The following is a 26995-nucleotide window of genomic DNA, read 5'->3' on the forward strand; positions in this document are numbered from 1 at the left end:
GGTTGAAAGGAAGTAATTCCAATTTTTTTTTTTTTTTTTTTTGCAATCTGTTACCTCTACCTCTCTCTTTGGGGTTTTCTGCTCTGCTAAAGCTGTACATTCTAATGACTCAGAATGATGATGCCCTTTTAATGAGCAGTACCTGCTTCAATCAAGGTAAAAAAAAAAAGAAGAAGAAAAGAAAAGAAAGAAGGAAAGAAAGAAAGAAAGAAGAAATTGGGAAGAATGAAACAGTCTCATTCACAGATTTGATGAAGACAAAGAGCTTCATTGTCCGTTTACAGAAGGGAAAGAATTTTGTATAGTCAACAGTAAGGTAGGGAAGAGAAGGGAACGAAGGCAGTAAACTAGATGAAGTCTTTCCATTGTGTGGCCAAATGACCTGACACACGACCTCTTTGCAGACACTGACTTGCTTCTAATGATGTAAATAATTCCCTCCAGCTTCCCAAGGAATAATGCAGTTCCTTCCACGCCTCTTAAAATCAGGGTAATTAATCAGAAGACTCAAATCGCAGTCCAAATTAGCTCTCTGCTTAGTTACTAGTCAGGTTTCCTTTACCTTACCTGGCCTTCTTGTCAAGCGCTCATCTCACATGAGGTTTTTTTTTTTTTTTTTAAAGATTTTTATTTATTTATTTGACAGACAGATCACAAGTAGGCAGAGAGGCAGGCAGAGAGAGAGAGGAGGAAGCAGGTTCCCCACTGAACAGAGAGCCCGATGCGGGGCTCGATCCCAGGACTCTGGGATCATGACCTGAGCCAAAGGCAGAGGCTTAACCCACTGAGCCACCCAGGTGCCCCTCAGATGAGGTTCTTAAAGCTTGGATTTTGCATTTCTTTCGGTTGACAGAGTTCCTGGTCTCCGTCAGTCCTGGCCCTAGTTTTGCTCTGTAAGGTGCAAGGCTCTGGTGACGCACTTATACCCCACACGCTATTTGACTTTAGCCTCTACCCTCTGGTTGGCTTCCCTGGTCCAGGAAACTAGCAGCTGGAAGGGACCCCAGTCGGCTCTATGGCACAAGTTATGGCAATGCCTAACATATCTGCAAATCCACACTTAAAGAAAGAAAGAAAGAAAATTACTTAGAAAGAAAATTATAATCCTCAAAATGCAACCCTAGCTCTTTCATCGGGGCTGCGGATATGCCATCCAGACTCAGGAAGACCTGGAATCATTGTGGCCACGGGAACCAGGGGAGCCAGGGGAGCCACAGGAGCCACAGCCACTGCCCCATGGTCAAGCTCCGGAAGTACCCAGGAGGCTAGGGGGATGTTGGCAGCAAGTGTCACCCAGGATCAGCTTCCATAAATATCACCCAGGCTCCTCTGGCAAAGCTGGTCTGAGGTATCAAGACCACGTAAAGAGGAATGGGAGCTTCTGCCCTACCGTCAACCTTGATAAACTGTGGACCTTGATCAGGGAGCAGACACGGGGAAATGCTGCCAAAACCACGACGGGGGCAGCTCCTATCACTGCTGTGGTGCAATCGGGCTACTACAAAGTTTTGGGGAAGGGAAAGCTTCCCAAACAGCCTGTCATCGTGAAGGCCAAATTCTTCAGTAGACATGCTGAGAAAATACAGGGTCGGGGGGAGGAGTGGGGCCTGTGTCCTGGTAGCTTGAGGCTGAGTCAAGGTTGGCAGTTGGGCTGATGTTTAATGAACAGTTCCTGTGCTTTATTTCTTGGGATAAAGTAGCGAACATTGCCTGTAATTCTCTCTTCCCCGCTCCTGTACCCCACTCCGCTCCTGTATTACAAGCCAAATGACCTTGTGTAGAAGTTTACTTACTCCGTAAGCCTTAGCTTTCTCATCTGAAAATGGGGATAATAGTATGTCCATTGGTGGAATAGTTACTAGTGTGAAATGAGGAAATATACATCAAGTTCTGAGTGCAAGTCCCGCCACATTGAAGAGCTCAATAAGGGATCACTGTAGATTTGTCCTTTTTTTCCCCCTTGGTACAATTTTGTCATTATGATTATATTAAAATTTGAAAGCTGAAAAAGAAATGAGTAGAATATAACCACCTGCTTATTGCTTGGGATTAAAGATTGTGAAGACCTAAGATTGTAATGAGGGACGGGTGCTAATTTCTAAACATTTCCTATGTCCAGTTGCCAACCAACTCTTCTTTTTTTTTTTTTCTTAAGATTTTATTCATTTACTTATTTGAGAGAGAGGGAGAGAATGAGCAGGAGGAGTAGAGGGAAAGGGACAAGCAGACTCCACACTGAGCGTAGAGCTGGACACAGGACTTGATCCCATGACCCTGAGATCATGATCTGAGTGGAAATCAAGAGTCAGAAGTTCAACCAACTAAGCCACCCAGGTGGGGTGAATTAACTCTTACTTAAATATCCCTTTGAGAATTAACTCTTACTTAACTCTTACTTAAATATCCCTTGAATTAACTCTTACTTAAATATCCCTTTAAGAACACAAATTCATACAGATGCCAAATCCATATTGGAGGAAACACAGAAACCCAGACAGAGGTCTACTGGCAAACCAGCCCAATCTACTGAAATAAAGTTTTATTGGCACACCAGCATGCCCATTTATTTACTGGTTGTGGTTCTTTTTCTGCTACAACAGCAGAATCCAGTAGCTCCAACAAAGACTGTAGGAACTGTATGCCAGAAGTATTTACTATCTGGTCCTTTATAGATAATGAATGTTTGTTGATACTTGAGCTACAATGTTCCTTAAGAGTTTGATCTCATTTCACATGATGTCCTTTCCGGAGGACCCCCACATATTTCAAACTTTTTTAAAAGCGTAGTTAAGTTTAGTTAATTATAGACCTAATTCCATCCCCATTCCATCCCCTAAATGAGATATATTTTCCTATAATGTTGCCTAGTGTGTGAACAGGAATGCTTCTCTGAATGGACAACTTGATATTCCGTTTACACCCTTGTCCAGGTGATCCTATGGCATTTATGAAGAAACAAACAGTGAATGCATTCTTGATTCTGAATCATCATAGATGTTTGCTGATTCAAAATGAAAGTTCTGTGACACTTTCTAAGGAACCTCTTGGTTATTTAGACCAGATCTTCTAACTGCAATTTGTTATGAAAATCTTGGCACAATTTAAATCTTTAAACCAATACAGTCACATAATTAAACTTTTCTAAAAATATCAAAAGAAATACATCATCTTTCACTGTCTGAGTTCTGACTCTGGCTTATTTGGTTGGCTTAAAATGTGTTTGCAACATTGAAATCTCTTTTGTGGTACATCGAAGCACTTTGTTCTTCTTTCAATGACAGTGGCAAACAAGAGCTCACACTTGACCAGGACATCGAATCCTTTATATTCCAAAATACTTTTGATTTATGAGTGTAGCTTGTCTCTTGCAATACGGATCTATATAATAGTGTTTTTTGCTCTCACACATCATATCCTCGTTAATATGGTTTTCCTGTGTTGAAGCAGCTTAATTGTGTCAATTTCTTTTTTAACACTAGCTTTACTGAGATGTAATTCCAGTACCATTCAATTCTCCTGCTTAAATAGTACAGATCAATGGTTTTTAGTGTTATTTACAGAGTTGTACAACCATTATCACAATCTATTTTAGAACATTTTCATGAACGCAAGAAGGAACCCCATTAGCAGTAACTCCCCCATTTTCCTCCATGGATATCTCTATGAATGTTCCCTTCTTGTACATTTCATATAAATGGAATCACATAAGTATGTGGTCTTTTGTAACTGGATTCTTTCATTTACCATGTTCTCAAAGTTCATCCATCTTGCAACACTGTCAATCTCTTCTCAAAGTCACATTTTGCATACTTAGTAGACACAGACTCAAATATTTATAGCATTTTTTAAAAAAGATTTTATTTATTTATTTGACAGACAGAGATCACAAGTAGGCAGAGAGGCAGCAGAGAGAGAGGAGGAAGCAGGCTCCCCACTGAGCAGAGAGCCCGATGTGGGCTCCATCTTGACCTGAGCCAAAGGCCACTGAGGCTTTAACCCACTGAGCCACCCAGGCGCCCCTATTTATAGCATTTTAAAATCTGATTATATTCTCTCTCTCACATTCACACACACAGACACACAACCACACAAACAAATGTACACACGCACTCACACACAGAGACACTCCTAAATTCACCAAAATCTAGTCTAACAGTTGAGAATCAAACAACCAAACATAATAGGCTAGACAGGACTGTTTCTTGAGGATCCCGATTAGTGGTTTGGAAATCTATTGAGATGAATTTTGAAATATGCTCTACAACTTATTCTGAAAGTCTGCAGTATATCTTTAACAGACCCTTCTCATAGGAAAACCTTCAGTATTTGAAATTATGTTCTGATGCAGGGTTAAGTTGAATATTTCATCCAAAAGAATGCTCTTATAACCCAGAGACGCAAAATAGTGAAGTCAAGATATGTACAGGAGCTAGTGTACCCACCTACCCTGCCCCGTAATTTACAGGCATGTTCATTTTTCCTCCAGAACTAAACTGTGACATGTGCTAATTAGTTATGTAAACTTCACAGGAGGGACTAACAGGGCATTATCTAAAACGACTGTCAAAATTGCTGTAACCAAAGTCAAGATCTGGGATGCCTGGGTGGCTCAGTGGGTTAAAGCTTCTGCCTTTGGCTCAGGTCATGATTTCAGTGGGTTAAAGCCTCTGCCTTTGGCTCAGGTCATGCTCTCAGGGTCCTGGAATCAAGCCCCGCATCAGGCTCTCTGCTCAGCAGGGGGTCTGATTTCCTTCCTTTGTCTTTGCCTGCCTCTCTGCCTACTTGTGATCTCTGTCAAATGAGTAAATAAAATCCTTTTTTTAAAAAAGGCAAGATCTTCTGTAATTTGCAATTTTGATCATTATAAAACAAGATTCAGAAGTCTGTCTCTAAAGGAAATATAACAAATATTTTATCTTTGAAGTGGATTAAATAGATGAGATGTCAAGCCACCCTTTTTCCTGATTTAACTGACTTTCCTGATTTAACTGATGTTATCACCTTTAAAACAGGCAAATTCAAAGCTTTTGTTTTGCAGATGGCGAAGTGGAAACCTATAAAGGAAGCCCAATCCCAGAAACTCACCCAAAGCTGTCCTTTTGCATTTCTCCTAGAAGTGGAATGCCTTTCATTTCCACTTAAACTTATCAAGTCTTATGCATCTTTTAAAACCAAACTCTAGTCCCATTGCACCAAAGATGCCTTTCGGACTGTTTCGGCCTAATCATTCCCATTTTCTCCAGAATTCCTACAGCATCGCTTGTATATTCTATCTTGCATTATTGTCTCAGTATTTCATCTACATTGGTTTTGCTATTGATTTCTTTGACTATTAATTCCAGGTGTGTTGGACCATACTTTTTCTGTGTTGCTTATAATATTTAATTGACTTTTTCTGTGTTGCTTATAATTTTTAATTGAGCGGAGAGGGGCAGGGGAGAGAGAAACTTAAGCAGACTCTGCACTGAGTGTGGAGTCCAAAGTGGGGCTGGGGATCCCAGGACCCTGAGATCATGACCTGAGCGAAAAACAAGAGTCAGATGCTTAACCAACTGCATCACCCGGACGCCCCATAAAATTTAATTCAATGCCAAGAACATAATAGGCATTTAAAAGAATATTGTCCATTAATGATATATTTGACAGGAAACCTGAAGGTAACAGTTTAATTCTGAGCATTTCCAAGGATGGATAGTGACCGTTATTGGGTCTACATAATAGAAGGTTAAAGTTGATCAAATATATCCTAATCCTAGTAAAGACATTCCATTTGACTTTTTTGGTCTTTTGTTCTTCTTTTTAACAAGTGAAAATGTATAAACACTCTTGGACATGTCACAATAATTTCTTTATGAAAATGTGCTTAGAAGAAAATTGGAAGGTTTCAACAGACATTCAGATTGATAATTGATAGGAACTGCTGAGACTTGAGAAATATTTGAAAATGCCTATTCAAGGAATTAACATTCATGGGTTTTGAGTTGGAAACATGAAAACCACCTTCACTTAGTAAACAATGGAAATAACTTGCAATTATTATATTCTGAGTCAAAAAATTTTAAGAAGTTTACAGGTCTACCAAGATCCACCTCCATGCCTAATATTTAAGGATAAGAGAAATCTTAAAAATCACACTTATTAAAGAAATTATATGTCACTATTCACTATGGATATTATCATATAAGCTGTATATTTTTTCTTTTTTTATATAAGCTGTATTTTTAACCAGATACAACATGTTGAATAAAAAGAGGAATCAAGGATCAATCCAAGAACCTAAAATATCATAACATGGAATTGAATTATCATACTAAAACATAAGATGAAATCAAAATATATTGGTTCCTGGAAATGAACAGCTAAATCAAGAATAAATTAATTAAAATAGATTGGTACACAATTACACATTTAGACAGTGAGAAAACAATAATGAATCAGAAGAAATGTATTGAACTGATCGAGATTCTTGATTTCTTCTATCATATAATGGTCGTGTAGCAAAATCACCTTTTAATGGGCTATAGAAAGAAGGCTTAAAAAAATGGGTAAAGGGGAAACAGAGAATTTACCCTAAGAAATTGTCAGGGAAAAAACCCCAGAATATGTGCAAATAATAAATTGTGAACTGGACTGGTGAGAGCGTTGGGAAGATATACAGAAAGCAGAGCAAAGAAAAGGAAGGTATGCTTGTGGAAAGGAGGAAAGATACATTGGACAGAGATAAAACCTAAGAGTGAGACCAGAGCCTCGTCTGATGTCGAAAAAAATACAGGAAAAAAGAAACAGTTGTCAAAATTTTGTGATATTGATTTGAAGCTATTTATTTTAAAGGCCTGTGGAATTAAAAATTGGAGATGGAAGGAAAGGGTGAAAACTTACAGGCTGTTGATTCACAGAATCTGCGAGAGACATATATATATATGTATATATGTATATATACATATATATATTTATATTTATACACTTTTTGTTTTGTTTTTTGTTTTACAAGAATAGAACCATAAAATTACCATTAGTTCAATAAACATTTACTGAACTGCTACAGGCCAGGCTGTTGTGCAAGGTGTTCTGAGATGAATTAGGGCCTCTGTCCTGACTAGAAGGAGCTAGAAAGGATGCTAGAGGTCGTCTGCCCCCCAATTTTTTTTACAAAGATAGAAAAATGACCAATTCAAGGTTTGTCTATGAATGATCCTGTGGGAGTTAAATTGATGATGTGCAAGATCAGAAAGAAATGCAGTTTGAATAAATCTTCCAGTCTGAGGCTACTTTCTTAGAGAAAACGCTAATCTTTGAAGATATCTTTCAGATTTGGGGCAACACAAAGGTAGCTTAGTTACACCAAAATGCCTATTTTAATAATATTCATGAAAATGCAATTCTACCCAGATGCCCAGGTGGCTCAGCGTCTGCCTTCCCCCAGGTCATGATCCTGGAGTCCGGGGATCAAGTCCCTCATCAAGGAGCAGGGAGCCTGCTTCTTCTTCTCCCTCTGTCATCTTCCACTAGTGCTCTCTGGCTCTGTCTGTCAAATAAACAGATAAAATCTTTAAAAAAAAAAAATGCAGTTTGACCTGGATTATACTGCTGAACTTGTTACCTAGAAATCTCAACTAGCATCCAAAGAGGTGCTTCCGTGTTTAAGGCACCTTTTTTTCTCTTGAGATCATGAGTAGGGCCCCGCTTGGACACCCTGAAGCTTTCAGACTATAGACCACTGCACTGCCATTAAAGTGATGTTTCTCGGCAACAAACTCTTGGCTGAAGTCTGACATCTGCAGCATTAGTGGTGAACAAAGACTTTTATTAACGTTTCAACGGAAGTTTCTCTGGTTGAGAAACAAGAAAGCAAAAAGAGGATATGCATAGGACTCTTAATATTTTGAGTCACTCTAAATTCCAAAACTTGAAAAATAAACTAAAGTAGAAAATTAAGTAAATGAGGCAAATATATCCATCCTCGAAAACGATGCTTCCTGAGTTCCTTCAGGAAATTGCTAAGTCTAAGTCTAAAAGCAGGTGGAGGTTTTCACAGACAAAAGTAAGGAGCACCAAGGGCACCTGGGTGGCTCAGTCAGTTAAGCGTTGGCCTCTGGCTCAGGTCATGATCTCAGGGTCCTAGGATTCAGCCCCGCCTCTCTGCCTACTTGTGTTATGTCTGTCAAATAAATAAATAAAATCTTTTCTAAAAAAAAAAAAAAAAAAAAGTACCATATTTACTGTGTCTAGAAATTCTGTGCAAAGAATTCCAGAAACCATAGCAAACCTCCGGACAATTATTGGAAGTCAGAATCTCATTCTGGAGCCTATTGTCAATGTGTGTGGGTCAGGCTAACAGCAACATGTTGAAATACGTATTTTTGCGGCGACCCCAACCTGACCTGGTATGAAATCTCTCGTAACAGAAATGTAATGTTTCTGAAAGCACTGTTGTCCTCTCATTTCTTTTTCACCTTCCTGTGCCTTTCATAAGTCCTTCTGGTTGGTTAATCATTAATAAATATTTAACGAGGCTTTTTTGCCAGTGCCAAATCCTTCTCCGCTTATCTAGCTTTTAGGTAGTCTATGGACTCCTCAACGCCTTCCATTTAAGTCCCGGTACTCACTACAGGTTAATTTCTTTAGGGAAGTTCATAATAGCAGATCAAGTGGGGGTTTCTTTACAAGAGCATTCAATTTTTCAGGTCACTCTTAATTTAGCATTTTTCCCAAAATGCGTGGGAAATGGTATATATTTGAACCAATTTTAAATTTGTAAAAAAAAAAAAAATCCAAGTACGCATTTCTTGAACCAAATAGTTACGACTGGAAAGGGAAAGGGCTTAGACTTTCTCTTGGACAGCTGTCCCACAAGCCAATCACTTGTCCTGACCCTGGAGAATCCCTCCAACTCTGGTCCTCCGAGCTGACCTGGAGTGAGCCAAAGGATTGGAATGCAGATATGCAGGGGAAACCTCCCCGTGTATTGACGCAAGAAGCTAGCTATGATATGGATGGAGGCAATCTCATGGGTAAAGAAGAAAAGGGACTCTGGGGAACAGAAAAGGTATTCTGGGAAGCAGGAGCATGTCTCCAAGTTTTCTCTGGTGGAAGGAGATTGATGAGAATTGACATCCATTTCCCAACGAAGGGAACGACGTTACTCCCACCATTCCTTCCCACCTCGACCTCTCACCGTTTTCCGCATGGACAACCCTAACCGACAGGTGATTTTGGCCAACAATTCACTTGGCACCAAGCCAAAGACCCGAGAGCCCCGTCCTGCCCATATTCTGCTCCCTAGACCTCCGAAGGGAAAAGGGAAAATTGCTAAGGTTTCACACCTGGGCTGATCCACGCAGACGAAACTGCTAGTAAATGGTCTTTCTTGGCGGAGACTCTCTTTACCATTCTGGGGAGAAACTGTACCCTCGGATTTAAATAGGGGCTTGGTGACTTTCAAACGCCCATTCCCAACATTCCTACCTTTCCATTTATTCCACTTTATTTTGTTTTATTATTGCGTATGATTCTGAGCCAGGCACCGTGGACTTCTAATCTCGTACTTTTTAGCCAGGGAGAGGGAGAAGCAGGCGCGAGGGACGGCTCTCCGCTCCCTGAGGCAGAGTTAGAGCCCCCATCCCTCCAGGGTGCCTGTCGATTCCTCTCCGGGCTCCCCACCCAGTTGATGTGACAGGCTCGCGGCCCAATCCCCTTCCAGGTTCCCAGGCCGACTGTGAGCACCACCCGAGCCAATGGCGGCGGCCGAGGGGCGGAGGGGGCAGGCGGGAGGGAGGGAGCGCTGGCTTTAGAACCACTGCCGCAAAGATTCCAAGAGGCAGAAGTTGTCTGGGTGCGTCGGTCGGAGGCTGTCGGGCCAGATCCGGGACTCTGCGACTTTATGTAAGTGCTTTGTGGGCACGCCAGGGCACGACGGGAGCGGATTCCTGGGGCGTGGGCAGGCGTGGGTCCAGCGGAGAGCATCTCCGGGAACCTCAGCCGGAACGTGCCCCGCGCCGGGGGACGCGGAGCGGAGAGGGGGCTGCAGAAATTTCGGTCCTGGCACCTTCGGCGCTAAAGCGGGTCGTTGGCATCCAGGATGGGTGGGATTGACAGTGTCCCCACGACCACCCGCCGCAAACACGTTTTCTGCTCTTAACCACCGAGATGGTGCTTTCTCGCTAGTTGCTCGTAACTTGTTGCTTACCTGAGGCTGCAGTCCTTGACGCCAACCCTTGTCCTTCTCCCCTTTCGTGGCGGCGGCCCCGGAGTGGAAACCGAGCGCCTAACTTCCCTGTGTCGTCCTTCCCCAGCTACTGCTACCCTCCCCTCAGCCCCCCGCCCTCTCCCGCCCCGGACTCAGGAAATCCCGGAGCCGGCAGCCTGCGACGCCTCCGGCCCCCGCTCGCCCGCCTCGGGTGACCTCTCGGGCACACGCCAGTTCCGGGGCTCTGAGCCGCTGCCTTGGCCCAGGGAAGGAGCCGGGCGGGCTCCAGCTGCCGGCCTCCCGCTTGCTTCCCTGGCCATTAGCGAGAGCGCAGCGATTGCACCGCGTCTCCCTATGAGTAAGCACTTTTTTCCCTTTCAGTAGCACAACATCTCCGGGCCACTGGGGCAGAACCTCTCGGTTCCCCATATCCCTGGACCCCTCTGTCCACTCCCTGCTCGGCTCCTCTGGCTCTGCAGCTCCGAGCGCGCGGTCGGGGCCGTGGCAGCCCGGAACCTCTCGGGGCTCCCGGGTACCAGGGCGGCAGGGGCGGTGGGAGGGGGGTGATCTCTCCTGCCCCCGCCCCCCAGCTGCACTTGCCGCTGTTTACTTTCCTCCACCCGCAGTACTTAAGCGCTCCAATAAGAGGCGGGGGGACGCTGACCACCCCCGCCCTGGCTTCCTTCCAGTCCCAAAGTTGCCGCCGTCGCCGCTACTGCTGGTAGCGCGCAGGCGGCTCCACCGGCCCGGCTCCAGGACTGCAGAGGATCCCAGGCTTGGGAGGTGGAGTGGGGTTAATGCTATCTGACATTTGCCCGACGCGCTCGCCGCGGCTTCTTGCTCCCCGCGGGATCTGCACACCATCCCCAGGGGTGCAGGTTGGGCTTAGAACTAACTCTTGGAGAGCCTCGCCATTTAGGATCCGATGGAGGGGATGCTGGGGGTGCCCGACCTGTTAGGAGGGAAGGGGTGGGATGGGGAAGAGAGCCGGGCTAGCCCCACAGCAGGTAGAAAACGTAAAGAGAAACGGCAAGCTCCTGAGAAGTAAGCACTCGGGCCACTTTAATGATGTCACAATGTGTTTGGGAGCCTCAACTGGATCCTGGAGATGTGGTTTCCAGTGAATTCCAGCGAAGTGGCCTAAGTCCCACACTTGCTGATTGGCATCACGTGCCCCAAGTCTCTGATGCCCCTAGGGTAATGGTCACATGACTTCTTTTGCCTTGAAAACTGGAATGTAATGGCTGAAGCCCATTTTCAAAAAACTACCACAATAAAAAAAAGAAAGAAAGAAAAAGAAAAGGAGAGGGAGAGTGTGAACTAGCCTCTACTCCAGGGAATTCTACTTGGACTTGTAGAAAGGTAACAGAAAGGGAATTTGGTGCTCTGATTTTATAAAAAAAAAAAAACAAAAACAAAAAAACGGGAGCTGTTTTTAAAATAAGGGCTTGAAATCTGTTTGTGCCAGACATATATCTCCCTGGTGGCTTTCCTGAATTTAAGAAATATCTTACTATTTTCTGGGAAAATCGACCTTTAATTCACACACACTTCATCCCTAGATGATAGTTTTGAAGCCATAGTCCGTGAGATAGTGTTAAAAAAAAAAAATTAGGATTTACCCATATTCCTGGTTCTGGCCTATATTCTAACTGAACTGTTCTCTTTATTAGGCATCTACTTGAAGGTGGTGGATCATTTCTTGACTAAAATTAACCACCGGTTATTTGTGGTTTGCAATTAATTGGATCAGAAATGAGGCACAAGAACAGTGGATTCTAAATCTGACCAATCGAACTGGTTGGGTTTTGCCTGTCAATATCTCGATGGAATAACGAGAGACCCCCCCGAAACAGCTCTGGTGATGACCAGGACCGGCCCATGTGGCCCAAGTTAAGATTGCTGTTGGAAAAAGGTGGCAGTTCTGGTATTCAGATTATATTTTGCAGAGTATAGAAATGGGCAGAGGAGTCTCTGAGGTCAGAAGTTTAAAAGCTTTACTTATTTACAAAAATGGATGCAGTTGATACATATTCAGCCTTGAAACTAGGGCAGCTATAAATGAAATGGAGAACATTGAAGAGATGTTGGGTTTGTATGCATTAAGCAAAACAAAACAAAACAAAACAAAACAAAACAAACCCTCCGTCTACTGCCGCAGCCTCGGAATGACTTGAGCACTCCATTTTTGTGCTGGGCTGGGGTTTCTGAGCCTAAGTACTAGAACTCCTTGAAAGCATAGCGTTCTGACCTCAAGGCTAGCCTTGTGGCACAGATTTGCTCAAAGTGGAATTAAGCAGCACCTGAGTTATTGAGATTAACTACACTGGTAAATAGAACCCCCTAGTGGAAGTGAGGTGATCATAGAATTTTAGATTGAACTCCTAATACATATTGTAACCTCAAGAGAGAATACAGCTAACTATCAAATGAGGTTAAAGTGGAAGGGAGATAAGCTCTTCTTGAAATATTATTAACTCATGTCAAAACAGGATCATCACTAAGCTCTTAGTCTGTGGAACATTTTCTTGTCTTCCAATGTCCACTCATTTAAAACCACTGACTTTGTTACTGACTTAATGGGGGGGTATCATTTAATGAACTCGGGTTTTTATTAAGATTAGGGGGTTGTGAGTCTAATTCTTAATCTCTACTGTTAGATCTAGCAATTTATCAACCTCTCTCTTTACCCGGGGTGGGGAGCCAAGCAAATTATGCTCTGCCTTGACGTAGTACAGACAATCAACACTGAAGTCCAGGGTCTCCAGTCTGATGCCATCATTTAGATTGCATTGCTAAAAATGTCTGGGCTTATGACATTTGGGGTAGAAGGATTAATTATAACTGGTGAGTAATATTTTAGTTGAGATTACATCTCTTCTACAAATGGTTACATGCACATTAGACTTGACTATTTATACTGGCAGAATGTCAGTATCCAAGGCACTATCAGAAACCAAATGAAATTTTGCTCCTATGCAAACCACATGACTGTTGCTGAAAAGAAGGGGTAGCTTGGCCATGTTGCCTGAGAACTAAAGTGATTCTTTCTGGTGAAACTGACAAGGCAAAAAAGGAAGAAAGTCCACTTTCCATTATTCCATGTTCTGTTTTAGACATCATTTCTGCTTGCCTTTCCAAGAAATAGACTGACGTGATAGTCTTACCACATATGATCAACTCCGGAATCTGCTGTTGCGTATCGCGAGCACCATCTAGGCACCATGTGAATGCTAAACTCTTCTTGCTGTTCAGCACAGATTCCAAAAGTAGCTGGCATAAAACTGAAACTAAGTGTCTATCGGTACATGACAACTCCGGTGTCTGTTTTTAAAATCATTTCATATTTGCTCAGTGATAATTTTTCTGTTGGTTAAAAGTAATGCAGAGAGGGAAGAATTTGAGCTGTGAAACTAATAAAACACAGTTTGAACGAAAACAACTAGATCGTGGTTTGAGTCCATGTAATTTCTCTAGAGAGTGATCTACCATATATATACATATATATATACATATATATATACATATATATATGTATATATATGTTCGTTTAGTGTGTTGGGAGGTTTCAGAAGCTTTTTAGATACATTACACGGTTGGAAGTTCTTTTTTTTTTTTTAAGATTTTATTTATTTATTTGATTGAGGGAGAACAAGTGGGTGGAGGGGCAGAGGGACTCCCCACTGAGCAGGGAGCCCAAGGTGGGGCTCTGGGGCTCATTCCCAGGCCCCCAGGATCATGAACTGAGCTGAAGGCAGACCAACTGAACCACCCAGGAACTCCCTGGAAGCTGTTTTAGATACCAATGGTTGGGACTGGCTGTTTTTAGTTATGGTACAACTTTGGTTACAGTTATGGCTTAGAAATATAAAATACTGTCTAATCATGAAATGTCAGTCTCAGAAGATCCTAATTTTGGGGGCCAAATCACTGTAGTTATGAAGGTAAGGCACTGTCAAATTCAATATGTTTAGTAATATCTAATTTGCCTTAATCTTGGCACTTGAAAGACAAATGTTAGTATAAAATGTTTTAGGGATGAAAATACATTCTTTTAAGTGAAAGTTGAAATACTAAGGGAAAACCATATTGGCCTTGCTTTCAGAAGAAATAAGTTTTAGACAAGGCTATGCTACTGCCTTATAGTTCGACCTAGAGAAAGTCACTTAAAATTATTATACTGATAACTAACATCGAGTACATTATGCATCTTGTCATTCGTACAAGTGAGAGCATGGCTCAGGGTTTTTGGTTTGCCGGGATTTTTGTTTCCCCCAGTAGTCATAGTCTGGCTTATTTCAGTTAATATTAGTTGATTTTTTCAAATTTTAATGCACCTGTGTAGAACCAAGCTAACTACTTTGTTAGCAAATTGGTAGCCGTGCAGGAAGACGATCACCAGTGGCCTATTCCATGACTCATGTTAGTTCTTTAAAATATAGAGGCACCATGAACATCACTCCTTAGCGAGGACTTTGGTGCATTAAACCTACCGATTTTGTGTTACAAGAAAGCTTAATTTTTCTTAACGGTCTAGATGTTGTTTGAGGATAAGGAGGGAGTGTCGTTTATTGGAAAAGGCATCAAATGTGGAATCCGAGGGCTTGGCGTCCTCTGCAGTTTGGGCATATAGGCCATCATCGGTAAATCACACAAGCTCTCCTGTGTCCGTGTTTGGATTTTGCTTTATCAAGCCATCTGTTTCCAATCTGTATATGTCACAGCCATGCTGAAAGGATAAGTGAGCCTTGGCTCTTAGCAGACAGGTGCTATATAAACTCAAAGTACTGTCGTAGTCTGTCATTGACACACTAAAACTTTAACAGGAGCTTGCAGAAATGGCACAGTCCTCATCACTTAAATCTCGCCCCCATTTGTACTCGCCTGTAGAGACTCTCCAGCTATCCACGTTTACAAGCAAAGGAGAAATAAAGCCAGGCATAATCTATTTCTGGCTGATAACAAGAATAAAAACCTATATGTAATGCTTGCTTATAATTTTTTTCCCCCTCAAATGTTGTGCCAGATAGCCTGTGAAAGCCATTCCTGTGATGGGTTTTGTTTTTTTTTCCCCTCCTCCTGAAGTAACTACTGAGCAGTATTTTAGTGTTTGTTGGTAATCTTACAGAATCCGTTGGCTTATTCTACTTCATTCTTAGTTTTGTGTCTGCCCATATTGGGAGGTCTTGTGTAAAACTCCCAAAAAGCAAGTGCTTCTCCTTATAATTGCCCTTTAAAGAAGTGCGGGTTTGGAAAAGCTCCTAATGGAGGAGATAATCTGTATATTTAACTGGTATGCCCTCATTAACACAGAAAAGATGAAAAGTTAATGTAGATCTGCATTTGAGAAGCCTATTGGATAGCTGGCTGCCAGAGGGGTCCTTTTCAACTCCCACCCTTAAAACTGTTAACCTTGGATTAATTTCCAGTGTTTATTGTCATCTGGCCAATTCTATGATGGTTCATTAACTCTGTCATTCTTTGAGTTACCATGCCTTTTATCTCGTTGGTTAAAATTATGTTCTTATTTATTAAATTCCAGTATAGTTAACATAGAGTGTTCTATTAGTTTCAGCTGTACAATAAAGTGATTCAATACTTCTATACATTATTCAGGGCTCGTCACCATTAAATGTACTCTTTTTTTTTAAGGATTTTATTTTTTTTTATTTGCCAGAGAGAGAGAGAGAAAGTGCAAGCAGGGGGAGGGGCAAAGGGAGAGGGACTCGATCCTAGGACCCTGCAATCATGACTTAAGCCAGAGGCAGACGCTCAACCAACCGAGCCACCCAGGCGCCCCCATAAATGTACTCTTAATCCCCTTCACCTGTTTCCCCCATCCCTCCTCTGGCGACCACCAGTTTGTTGTCCACATTTAAGAGACTTCTCTTTCATTTCTCTTTTTTCCTTTGTTCGTTTTGTTTCTTAAATTCCACACATGAGTGAAGTCATATGGTATTTGATAGTATTTGTGAAGATATCATTGGTAAAGTGATAGTGCTGAATTGAAATAAGCAGAAACATCTGAGAGAAAGAACTTTTCAAATAACTTGGTATCATGTGACTAGTTCTGAAGAGTGGGTTCCTTTTGCTCATAGAAGTCAATTTCTTTTATAAAGTCTGAGCTCTTCTTTCTGCTGTCTTTGGTTTAAAAGATTCAGTAGCAAGTTATTTTTTGTAATCTTGTAGTGCTTTTTTTGAAAAGCAAACTCTGATTCTTTTAAGCTGCTTGTAGATATGTAATTTTTATATAATATATATAGTTTTCCTCTTCAATAAAATAAAATTTGTGAGGTCAGTATAATAGTTTTGAATATTTATTATATAGTCTAATTACATAGAGTTGCACTCAGATTGACATTCTGCTGTTGACACTGAGTAATACATTATCTTTCATAGACTAATGTAATCTGTAGGCTTTTTCTCTGTATTTCTTAATCAGCTTGTGTACTTCCAGTTTTGTCATTTCTTATCATTCTTTTTGACATTTGGGAGCTTGTATTTCAGGTCAGGGAGAATTACCATTATAGACTGCATAGTGTTTTCTAGAAGTGAACATGATGGGAAATTCTACAATGGTCAATATTTAGTTAAAATATTGGTCAAAATTTAGTTAATCTACTAGAGAAGTATCTTAAGTAGCACACAATTAAAATGTTTTTAACCACTTCGCTTTGAGTTAAAAAATACAAAATCATTGTAAACACGTTAGAGGAAAATATAAGAGGATTTATAACGAAGAAAATTAAAATTATTCATAATTGTACCACCTGCTCATTTTTTTTATCTATTTCCAGTGTAAAAGTTACATATTCTAAAAGTTGGAATCATACAGTTTGTATTCCATTCTTTTCACTTACTACTACATGTTTTCATGTAATCAAAAATTTTTTTAAAGATTTTATTTATTTGAGAGAGTGCACATGAGCTGGGGGAGGGGCAAAGAGAGAAGGAGAAGCAGACTCCATGCTGAGCAGGGAGCTGGGAGGGGAGGCTGGATCCTAGGACCCCAAGATCACAATTTGAGCAGAAGTCAGATGCTTAATGAGCTGAGCCACCCATGTGCTCCTGTAATCAAATTTTTTTTAAAGATTTAATTTATTTATTTGACACAGAGAGAGCAAGAGAGGGAACACAAACAGGGGGAGTGGGAGAAGGAGAAGCAGGCTTCCCACTGAGGAGGGAGTCTGATGTGGGGCTCGATCCCAGGACCCCGGGATCATGACCTGAGCCGAAGGCAGACACTTAACGACTGACCCACCTAGGTGCCTTTGTAATCGAAAATTTTTAAAATTACTATATGATATTCCATATAATGGGTATTTAATAACTTCTTTCACTAATTCTAGGTTGTTGCAAGTTTATATTGTTTCCGTATCTTATAGATAATGCTTCGGTGAATATCCTTGCAAAAACCATTTTGCAACTCTGATTATTTCTTTGAGATAAAGAATAGAAGAGAAATTGCAAGGTTTTTATTTTTAAAGATGAAGTTCTTTGACAGTCTCTGAAATTTAAACATGGGCTTAAGCAAAAATAGGCCTTGATTTCAAACAGTGGTATTCCCAAAAAAAAAAAAAAAAAAAAAAAAAAGACTGCTCTTTATATAGTGTATGGTATTTGACTCTAAACTGAAGCTAGTTTAGGTAAAGTATATGTCTTGGAAATATTTTGGTTTCCTCTGATCTACTTAACAGGTGCAAAGCAGGATAAAGGAGAATCCTGTGGGGTATACAATCATAGGAAGTCTATTTTTTTCAAACGGAACTGTTAATGGGGGAAGGGAGGCAGGTTTTGTTTTTAACTTGCCTTTAGATTTTAGGTTGCTTTAAAACTCAGTTCAAGTATACAGGGCTTATTTGTGACCATAAACATTCAGTATCCTAAAGGAACTTTCAGTCCTGGAGTTGATTAAATGAATGTGTTTCTTGATAGGGTTTTTTCCGTCTCGCCCAAGACAGAGTGTTATAAAAGAAATCAACATTAAATTACCTTAAATTACCTTGACATCAGTCAATAAATTCGAAGTTTTATATTTCATTCACATTGCCTAAATAAGCAGAGATCCAACAGTGGTAGAAACTCTGATACTCCCACTTATTTTGTGCCTAAGTTCGGTGTATGGTGACTCACCAAATTGCAAACACTTAACAAATATTTTGTAGATTTGAATGGCTTGTTGTACACTGCATGTCCCTCTCAAAATTCAACCCATGCTGTTTCCCAGACCCTTCCCTGATATTTCTCTCCTTCCACCAGGTCACCAGTCTCTATAAGGTCCATGTTGGTCTGGGTATAGCATGATGACCCGGAAGTGATATAGAAAATTTGTCTGACCTGGGGCGCCTGGGTGGCTCAGTCAGTTAAACCTCCGGGCTCTTGGTTTCAGCTCAGGTCATCTCTGGGTCCTTAGATTGAGCCCCACATTGTTGGGCTCCACACTCAGAGGGGAGTCTGCCTGAGCCCTCTCCCTCCCCCTCCTCCTCCCCCCACTCATGCACATACACTTTCTCTCAAGTAAATAAATCTTTAAAAAAGAAAATTTGTCTGACCTGAAACTCATTCCTACCACCTTCTTTTTTTTTTTTCATGATCATCTACAATTATGCTTTATTGTCAGAATGGATTTTAGCATAAAATATGGGTTCCAAAGGCTTTGCTGTTTACCATCTCTGTGACATTAGGGAAGTTCTGAAACTTTTCTAAACCTCAGTTTCACCATCTCTCAAATGGGGCTAATACCACTTGTTTTCAGTGTTGTCCTTCAAATCAAATGAAAACATATATAAAGAAGCTAGCAGATTGTAGGTGCTCAATAAATACTCCCCTTTTATAGGTCAGTGAACGTTGCCTTAGATGACCTTGTTAGGTATGTATATCCTTCTGTTCTTTTTCCTCTAATTCAAACACTTTTTCCTTACGTATCACCATTCAAACTAAGATCGTTTATTTTTTCTGCTTTATTTAATGACATTATAAAAATATTGCTTTCTGTTGCTTTTTATTATGGATAGGGAAGATTTTAACAAAGTTCCAGGTTGAAGAAGATTCTTGACTTAGCTAGGAAACCCGTTTACCAGTTCAGTTATCCTTTTGTGAGGCTATGCCACTTGAAGGCTTAAAGAATTTGCCCTCAAAGGAAAATTGGAAACATTATTCATACATTATAAACCCTCTGCTATTAACAAATACAGCTTCGATAATGGTGAAAGGTAGTGATAGGTAATGTTGTTCCTTGATTTGGGAGAGGGGATAGAGGAAAAAAAGCTTCAAAGTCTTCAGTGTTTCTATAGTAGGAGAAATAGAAATGTGAATGTTAAGAAGTTTACCTTTATAAAAACAAGAAACAACAGAAAATAAATTAGTGAGAACTTAAAGTGTTTGGGAAGACCGAGGGTTATAAATGAAATCAACATTTTCCCAAGAGGACATGTAGCCTTTAGAAATGGGTGAATCCAAAACACATTAATCTTAAATTTATGATGCCCTTAGTTTCCTCTAGTGGAGGTTTTCAAAAGCAAAAACCAGGAAATGATGAAGGACACTGACACATTCTACAAATATTCTGAGCAGTTTGTGGGTCTCCAGTTTAAAGCTACAGTCGAAATCATTTTTACAAGTGGCTATGAATAATGAAAATGTCGTATTTTATCTTATAATAACTAAAAAACAAAGATAGCCGAATTATCATTAGTATAGATAACCAAAAAGTAATACTGATAGATTTGCATGTTTTAAAATGTATGCCAACCCACATATTTGGTGTCTGATCCTAAGTCAAAGTGTTCCAGCATTTTTTTTCCTAGAAAAAAAAAGGAAACTAGAATATATTTATAGGTGTAAGCCAAAGATGGGAAACTTCCCTAACCAGAGATTTGTGTAAAGAGAAGGATGGTATGTCAAATCAAGTACCTCGAAATATGTAAGAATCACATAAAAGAAGTCCTCTAGGCCATTTATAAATAGATGTAAACTCAAGAAAGCTTTCGAATGTGCCCAAAGTTGCCAAGTATGTATTGAAATAGTATGAACTACAGATGAAGTACTAGTTAACCAGGGATAGTAACGCAGACAATGCCTTAATTACTCTGTGGCATGGTTTCCTCATTCAATGAAATGAAATGTCCAACAAAGACTGCTAGGTGCCCTCGCTGTAAAGGTGGGTAAGAGACACCTGCAGTCTAGTAGAACAAAAAACACAAAATATTGGATGTCACGAACCCTAAAAATATCCTTTACATGTAGAAAATGAACTTAAATATGGCCCTTTTTCTCGACATAAAATAATTTCTAAATTTAAACCGTGTGTGAACAAAGACATTCATTTATAACCCAATATAATCAAATCTAAACTAAGAACAAATCAAATTTAAACATTGTTATTTCTTTGCAATAATTATTGCATCCCAAAAAAAGTGCCCACTATGAGTTAATTTTACTTAAATAGAACATTGCTCAGCCTATAAATGAAGGTCAGCAGACAGCAGTGTCTTGGAATAAAATAGCCCTTTGGCAAGAAAATGAGCCACACCCCATTTAGTTTTTACAAAAATAAAATTCTTTCCAGCTTTACTAAATTGTAGATGTTGTGCACAGCGCAGAGTTCTGCGGTAGCTGGATCTGCAGCTGTGGAAACAGCCGTGTGTGCAGAAGCCCTGGAAAACGCTGATAAGCCATGACTTGTACCTGCGGCTCTTGTACTTTCTGTAACACGGTGTTGCTGTGAATTTTATCTGACTCAATGGCAGGAGCAAGTAACTGCACCAGAATTTCCTCCCTTGAACTTCTCAATCGATTGTCACAGATGTTAAAAGGAGCAGGAAAAGCCAGGATTCCAAATCCCATCTTTCCATTTTGGTGGGAGGGCATCAGATGCTCTTTGGACGGTGTCTGGAGGTACCAGGGAAAGACCTGTGCTTCTGGGGATAGAGGAAAAGGAACCCAGAGGGGAAGCCCCTTTCTTCTAGCTCCTTGCACTGTACCTGGCATGAGCCAGGTCTCCATATATACATTTAAAAGAGCGAAAAATAATTGGCCATGAATGGCCTTGGTCAATAAAGATTAAATTGTGAAAACCTAACCAGCAAATTCGTAACTGATGAATCACACCGAATAAAATACAGAATGGTGTGAACCCTACAAGAAGACTAGGCAAATGATTTCCCTGGTCTTCTCTCTCTTTCAGCGGCTTTAAATCAGTGGTCAGGAGTGAATGTCATGGATGGCCCTTGCATTGTGATAACTGCTTAATTTCAGGCTCAAAGAAGAAAGTGGGACATACTAATTTTTTTTTTTTTATGTGTTGCAGCAGTTTTATTAAGTGAAGTGTAGAGTTACAGCAGATTTTGGTATATTCAGAGATATGTACAACCATCACCATGGTCAATTTCAAAAACATTTTCATCCCCTCAGAAAAGAAACCTCATATTCTTGAGCTATCACACTCTCCCCAGCCCCCTACCTCCCCGTTCTTAAGCAACCCCAATCTACTTTCTGTCTCCAGCAATTTCCCCCATTCTGGATTTCCATATGAATAGAACATATAGACACGTGGTCTTTTGTGATGGGCTTCTTTCACTTAGCATAGTGTTTTCAAGGTTCATTCACACTGAAGCATGGACAAAGACATCATTCCTTTTTACATAATAATAATTATGCATAATGTTCCTTTGTATGAATGTACCTTGTTTTGGTTGTCCACTTATCTGTTGCTAGATGTTTGGACTGTTTCTGCTTTCCGGCTATGAGGAATAATGGACAATGCTCATATTAAATGTCTAGCCACAGATCAGCTAATGGGGTAGAGGTGCTATTGACAAGATGACTTTTCATTTATCGTGACTCGGCTGCTACTGTAAATCTTGGCTTGATTGACTCTGAGCAATACTGATTTCTACGTCTCAATGTAGCTAATTTTTGGTTTCCTTATGTTTAATAGCATATTATTAACTTGTTGCCAGATCCTTTTTCCTTCATAATATTTTCACTTGAATTGAAAGCCTATAAAGTTGTGTAATCACCTTTTCTAAAACTTACTGTACGATAGATCTATACAAAATTTCTTGCTTATAAACCTTTATCAAACACGTACTATTAAGTATTGAGTAGTGCACAAGTAAATGATAAACACTTTGAAACACAACAGTTTCCGTTGACCTAGACCATTATTGAGCACATCTGATATGTTTATTTTTTAATTTGCTTCTCAACTGTGACATCTGTTCACAGAACAAAATTCAAAAGCTACAAAGGAACATAAAGAAAAGAAAATGAGTTTCCTGCCCCTGACCCCAGTCCCCCATTTCCCTTTCCAGGAGCTGACCATTAGAACTAGTTTCTTGTCTATATGTCCATAAATAAGTACATTTAATGCTTGCCATTTTCAGGAGAGCTTGGTGTTTTACATTTAGGAGGTCTGATGTTAAAGTTGAGGGATTCTTTACTTACTGACTTAAAATACGAGAATGAGAAATTATCAAAGGATGATAAAAAGAATCCCCTTCAGTTTCGGATCAGAGTTTTTCTTTCAAGCACCCTTGACCACCTCAGATTCACCTGCATGGTATCAGGTCAAAATAGCTGATGATACCTAGAACCTACCTCTCCCATTATGTTCTGGATTCAACCCACAGAGAAGTTTCTGGACCCAGTCTCCTTAGTCTCTCTCTCTCTCTCTCTTTTTTTTTTTTTTAAGTAGGCTACGGACCCAGCATGGAGCCCAATGCGGGGCTTGAACTCATGACCCTGAGATCAAGACCTGAGCTGAGATCAAGAGTCGGATACTTAACCAACCCGGCACTCCCTCACCCCTCATCTCCTTAGCCTTATGGGCAGTGCATATCCTGGGAACCCTTACATAAGGTTAGGCCTCCCTGAGAGAGGAGGTTGGTTCAGCCAAGAGAAGATATAATTTCCAGGAGAGCCATTTAGAACTTCCTATGTAATTACTTAATTCATTTAACAGGCCTTTATTAATTATCAGCAGTGTGCCAGGCACTGGTACCAGCAAGAGAAATAAAACGATATGCCATTGTTTGAAGAGCTCAGAGTCTAATCCAACCACTGATTTTTATAGATAAGGTGACAGAGGTCTAGTTGACTTTGTTTTGCCCCAGCATACAGCCGTAGAGGACAGTGATGGAAGGTGGGGTCTCCTGATACCTAATTCATCAGTTTTCTTACATAAAGCTAAACACTGCATTCAGAGTCCAACTTTGTTTACTGAGAAGGCCTCTTGCTCTCTGAATTCCCTTATACTAAGTGGTGTTTTCCTTCAGGTATTAACAAAATGGCAGATGCCAAGTCGTTCAAGTCGACATGGACTCTAGGACACACACTTCACGCATAATTTAAGCAGCTTGTTTTAACTCGGCCAGCTCTTCTATCACTAATGGAAATCCATTAGTGATGGCTTTAAGTGGTAAATTATTTTTCTAGGTCATATATTCAGTCCAGAGTACTCTCTCTCTCTCTCTCTTTTTCTTTTTTAAGATTTTATTCATTTATTTGACAGAGAGAGACACAGTGAGAGAGGAAACACAAGCAGGGGGATTGGGAGAGGGAGAAGCAAGCTTCCTGCAGAGCAGGGAGCAGGATGCCAGGCTCAATCCCAGGACACTGGGATCATGACCTGATATGAAGGTAGATGCATAACCAACTGAGCTACCCAGATGCCCCTAGTCCAGATTACTCTTAACGCTAACAAAACTGCAGTCCAATTACTGATCTTAAAAGAGTTTCCTATATTGTGATGTATCCAAAAGATTTTGAAAACTCTAGTGTCAATATATTGGATATATGTTATGGGATTTCTCACTCTTGATTTCTTTTAAAGTGGCTTTTGTTACTCTGAGAGAGCCAGTATTTCCTCTTTGTTTTACTCCTTACATACACACACAAAATTCCATGTCATTCATTTATTCAAATATTTACTGAATGCTTTCTATAGGTCAGGTAGTATACTAGGCACAGGCAATAACTTTGAAACAGACAGAAATTACCACCCTTACGAGGTTTTCATCCTACTGGGGGAAGATAGAAAATTAAAATGATATAGTGTATTTGACGGTAATGTGAAGAAAATCACAGCAGGATTGAGGGTCTAGGGAGTGGGAAGAGAGGCATTGCTATTTCCAGATCAGTTGGTCCAGAAGGCTTCACTGACAGGAAGATGTTTGGGGCAAGCCATGAAGGAGCTCAAGGAGAGAGCCACGTGAATATCTGGGGAGAAGTACCACTGAAGGAAATCATTCCAAGAACAGATGCCTAAATTATCCTACATCGGTAAGTTTAGCTCTGAAATTCTCCTTTATTTCAAATTTTTATTTTGTTATTGAACAGGAAAAAAAAAAAAAAGAATCTTTGACCCAGATCAGATACTTTAATGGAATCATGAACTGACCGTCTGTGCTAAGGCTATTATGTTAAGAGTTATGTCAGTAATGTTTCTGCAAGATTAGCGGAAATAATTGAAGACATAATATGGAATTATTGCAAGTAGATTTTCTTCTCTTTTTCTTATCAGTTTAATGATACTATATTCTGGGGGCGCCTGGGTGGCTCAGGTGTTAAGCATCTGCCTTCAGCTCAGGTCACAATCCCAGGCTCCTGGGATGGGGCCCCACATTGGGCTCCCTGCTCCGCGAGAAGCCTGCTCCTCGCTCTCCCACTCCCCCGGCTTGTGTTTCCTCTCTTGCTGTGTCTCTCTCTGTCAAATAAATAAATAAAATCTTTTTTAAAAAAAAATTATACTACATTCTGTGGTTTAGTCTGAATTAGGTTTTTTTAAATTTTTACTTTGCCATAATTGTAGACACGTACTTGTAAGAAAGAACTTGGAAAGATCCTTGGTTCCCTTTACCCAGTTTCCCCCAGTGGGAACCTCTTGCAAGACCATAGCACAGAATCAGAGCCAAGTTCCATCACTGCTAGAATCCCTTTTGTTACCCTTTTATAACAACACAACCTCCTTCTCCTCTCCTCCATCTCTACCGCTGGAAACCGTAATCTGTTCTGCATTTCTGTAATTTTGTCATTTCAGAAATACATAAATGAGGGGTGCCTGGGTGGCTCAGTCAGTTAAGCTTCTGCCTTCAGCTCAGGTCATGATCTCAGAGTCCTGAGTCTCTCCCTTCTCACAAATAAATAAATAAATAAATAAATAAAACTTTAAATATAAATATAAATATTTTATGTGTGTGTGTGTGTATGTATAAATGAAATCACAGGGGTACCTCGGTGATGTAGTCGGGTTGAGTGACAAACTTGGTTTTGGCTCACGTCATGTCTCAGGTGGTGAGATTGAGCCCTGCCTCAGGATCTATACTCAGTGTGGATTCTGCTCAAGATTTTCTTCCTCTGCCCCTCCCTCTTGTGCTCACTCTCTCAAGCTGATAGATAAATCTTCTTAAAAAAAAATTAATGAAGGGGCGCCTGGGTGGTTCAGTGGGTTAAGCCTCTGTCTTCAGCTCAGGTCATGATCTGAGGGTCCTGGGATCGAGCCCCACATTGGGCTCTCTGCTCAGCAGGGAACCTACTTCCCCCTCTCTCTCTCTGCCTGCCTCTCTGCCTACTTGTGATCTCTGTCTGTCAAATAAATAAATAATCTTTTTTTTTAAAAATTAATGAAATCACAGGGTATATAATTTGGGGAATTTTTTTTCCACTGGGCCTAAGTCTCTGGAGATTCATCCAAGCTGTCTGTAGCAACAATTACTTCCTTATTATTGCTGAGTAGTGTTCCAAGGTATAGAAGTACTACAGTTTTATGAACCACATACCCACTGAAGAACATCTGGGCCATTTCCAACTTTGGGTATTACAAATAAAGCTACTGTAAACATTTGCATACAGGTTTTTGTGTGAATGTAAGTTTTTATTTCTTTAGGATTTATGCCCGAAAAGTACAGTTTCTGGGTTGTAGGAGAGTTGCATGTTTAGTTCTGTAAGAAACTGCCAAAGTGTTTTTCCAGAGTGTGCCATTTAGTCTCCCACCAGCAATGTAGGAGTGATACAGTTTTTCCACATCCTTGCCAGCATTTGGTGTTATCTCTGATTTTGTTTTTGGTTTTTTTTAATTTTAGCCATTCAGGTAAGTGTGTAGTGATTTATTATGATTTCATTTTGCATTTCCCAGTGGCTAATGATGTTGAACATCTTTTTATGTGTTTCTTTCCTACCTGTATATCCTCTTTGGTATAATATCTATTCCTGTCTTTTGCCTATTTTTCTAACTGGATTTTTTCAATGTTGAGTTGCAAGAGGTCTTTCTGTATCTAGATAGTAATCCTTTGTCCAATATGTGGTATACAGCTATTTTCTTAGTCTGTAACTTGTCTTTCCATCCTCTGAACCAAGGTCTTTCACAGAACAAAAGTATTTCTTTTGACGAGGCCAAGTGTATCACTATTTCATTTTATGGATTATCTTTTTGACATCATATCTAACAGGCCTTCACCAGACATAGTTCTGGAAATTTTTCAAATTTCTTTTCTGAAGTTGTATATTGTTATGCTTCACATTTAAGTCTGAGACCCATTTTGAGTTAATTTTTGTGTAAAGGTGTGAGGTTTAGGTTAAAGTTTTTTTTTTCTTTTTAAATGGTTCTTCAGTTGCCTTCACTCATACGCTTCTGAACACCTGTTACGAATCAGTTGAGCATACTCGTGTAGGTCTATTTCTGGGTTCTCTGGTCTGTTCCATCATTCTATGTCTGTTGCTCTGCCAGTCCCACCTTGTCTTGGTTGCTGTAGCCACAAGATAGGATTTTATACCAAGTGGAGTGATGGCACCCACTTTATTTTTCAGTAT

The 26995-nt window shown here is 40.4% G+C and overlaps 1 protein-coding gene across 1 annotated transcript in view; it reads left to right on the plus strand.

Moving 5' to 3' along the window:
- The first annotated feature begins 9755 nt into the window (after positions 1 to 9755).
- PLS3 (plastin 3) overlaps positions 9756 to 26995 on the plus strand; it is an 83963-nt gene continuing 66723 nt past the window's right edge. Inside the window, exon 1 of the mRNA XM_059156700.1 lies at positions 9756 to 9882. The gene's annotated coding sequence lies outside the window, so the exon portion shown is untranslated. The remainder of the gene's footprint in view (positions 9883 to 26995) is intronic.

This window comes from Mustela lutreola, chromosome X, assembly GCF_030435805.1.
Source record: "Mustela lutreola isolate mMusLut2 chromosome X, mMusLut2.pri, whole genome shotgun sequence".
Classification (NCBI taxonomy): Eukaryota; Metazoa; Chordata; class Mammalia; order Carnivora; family Mustelidae; genus Mustela; species Mustela lutreola.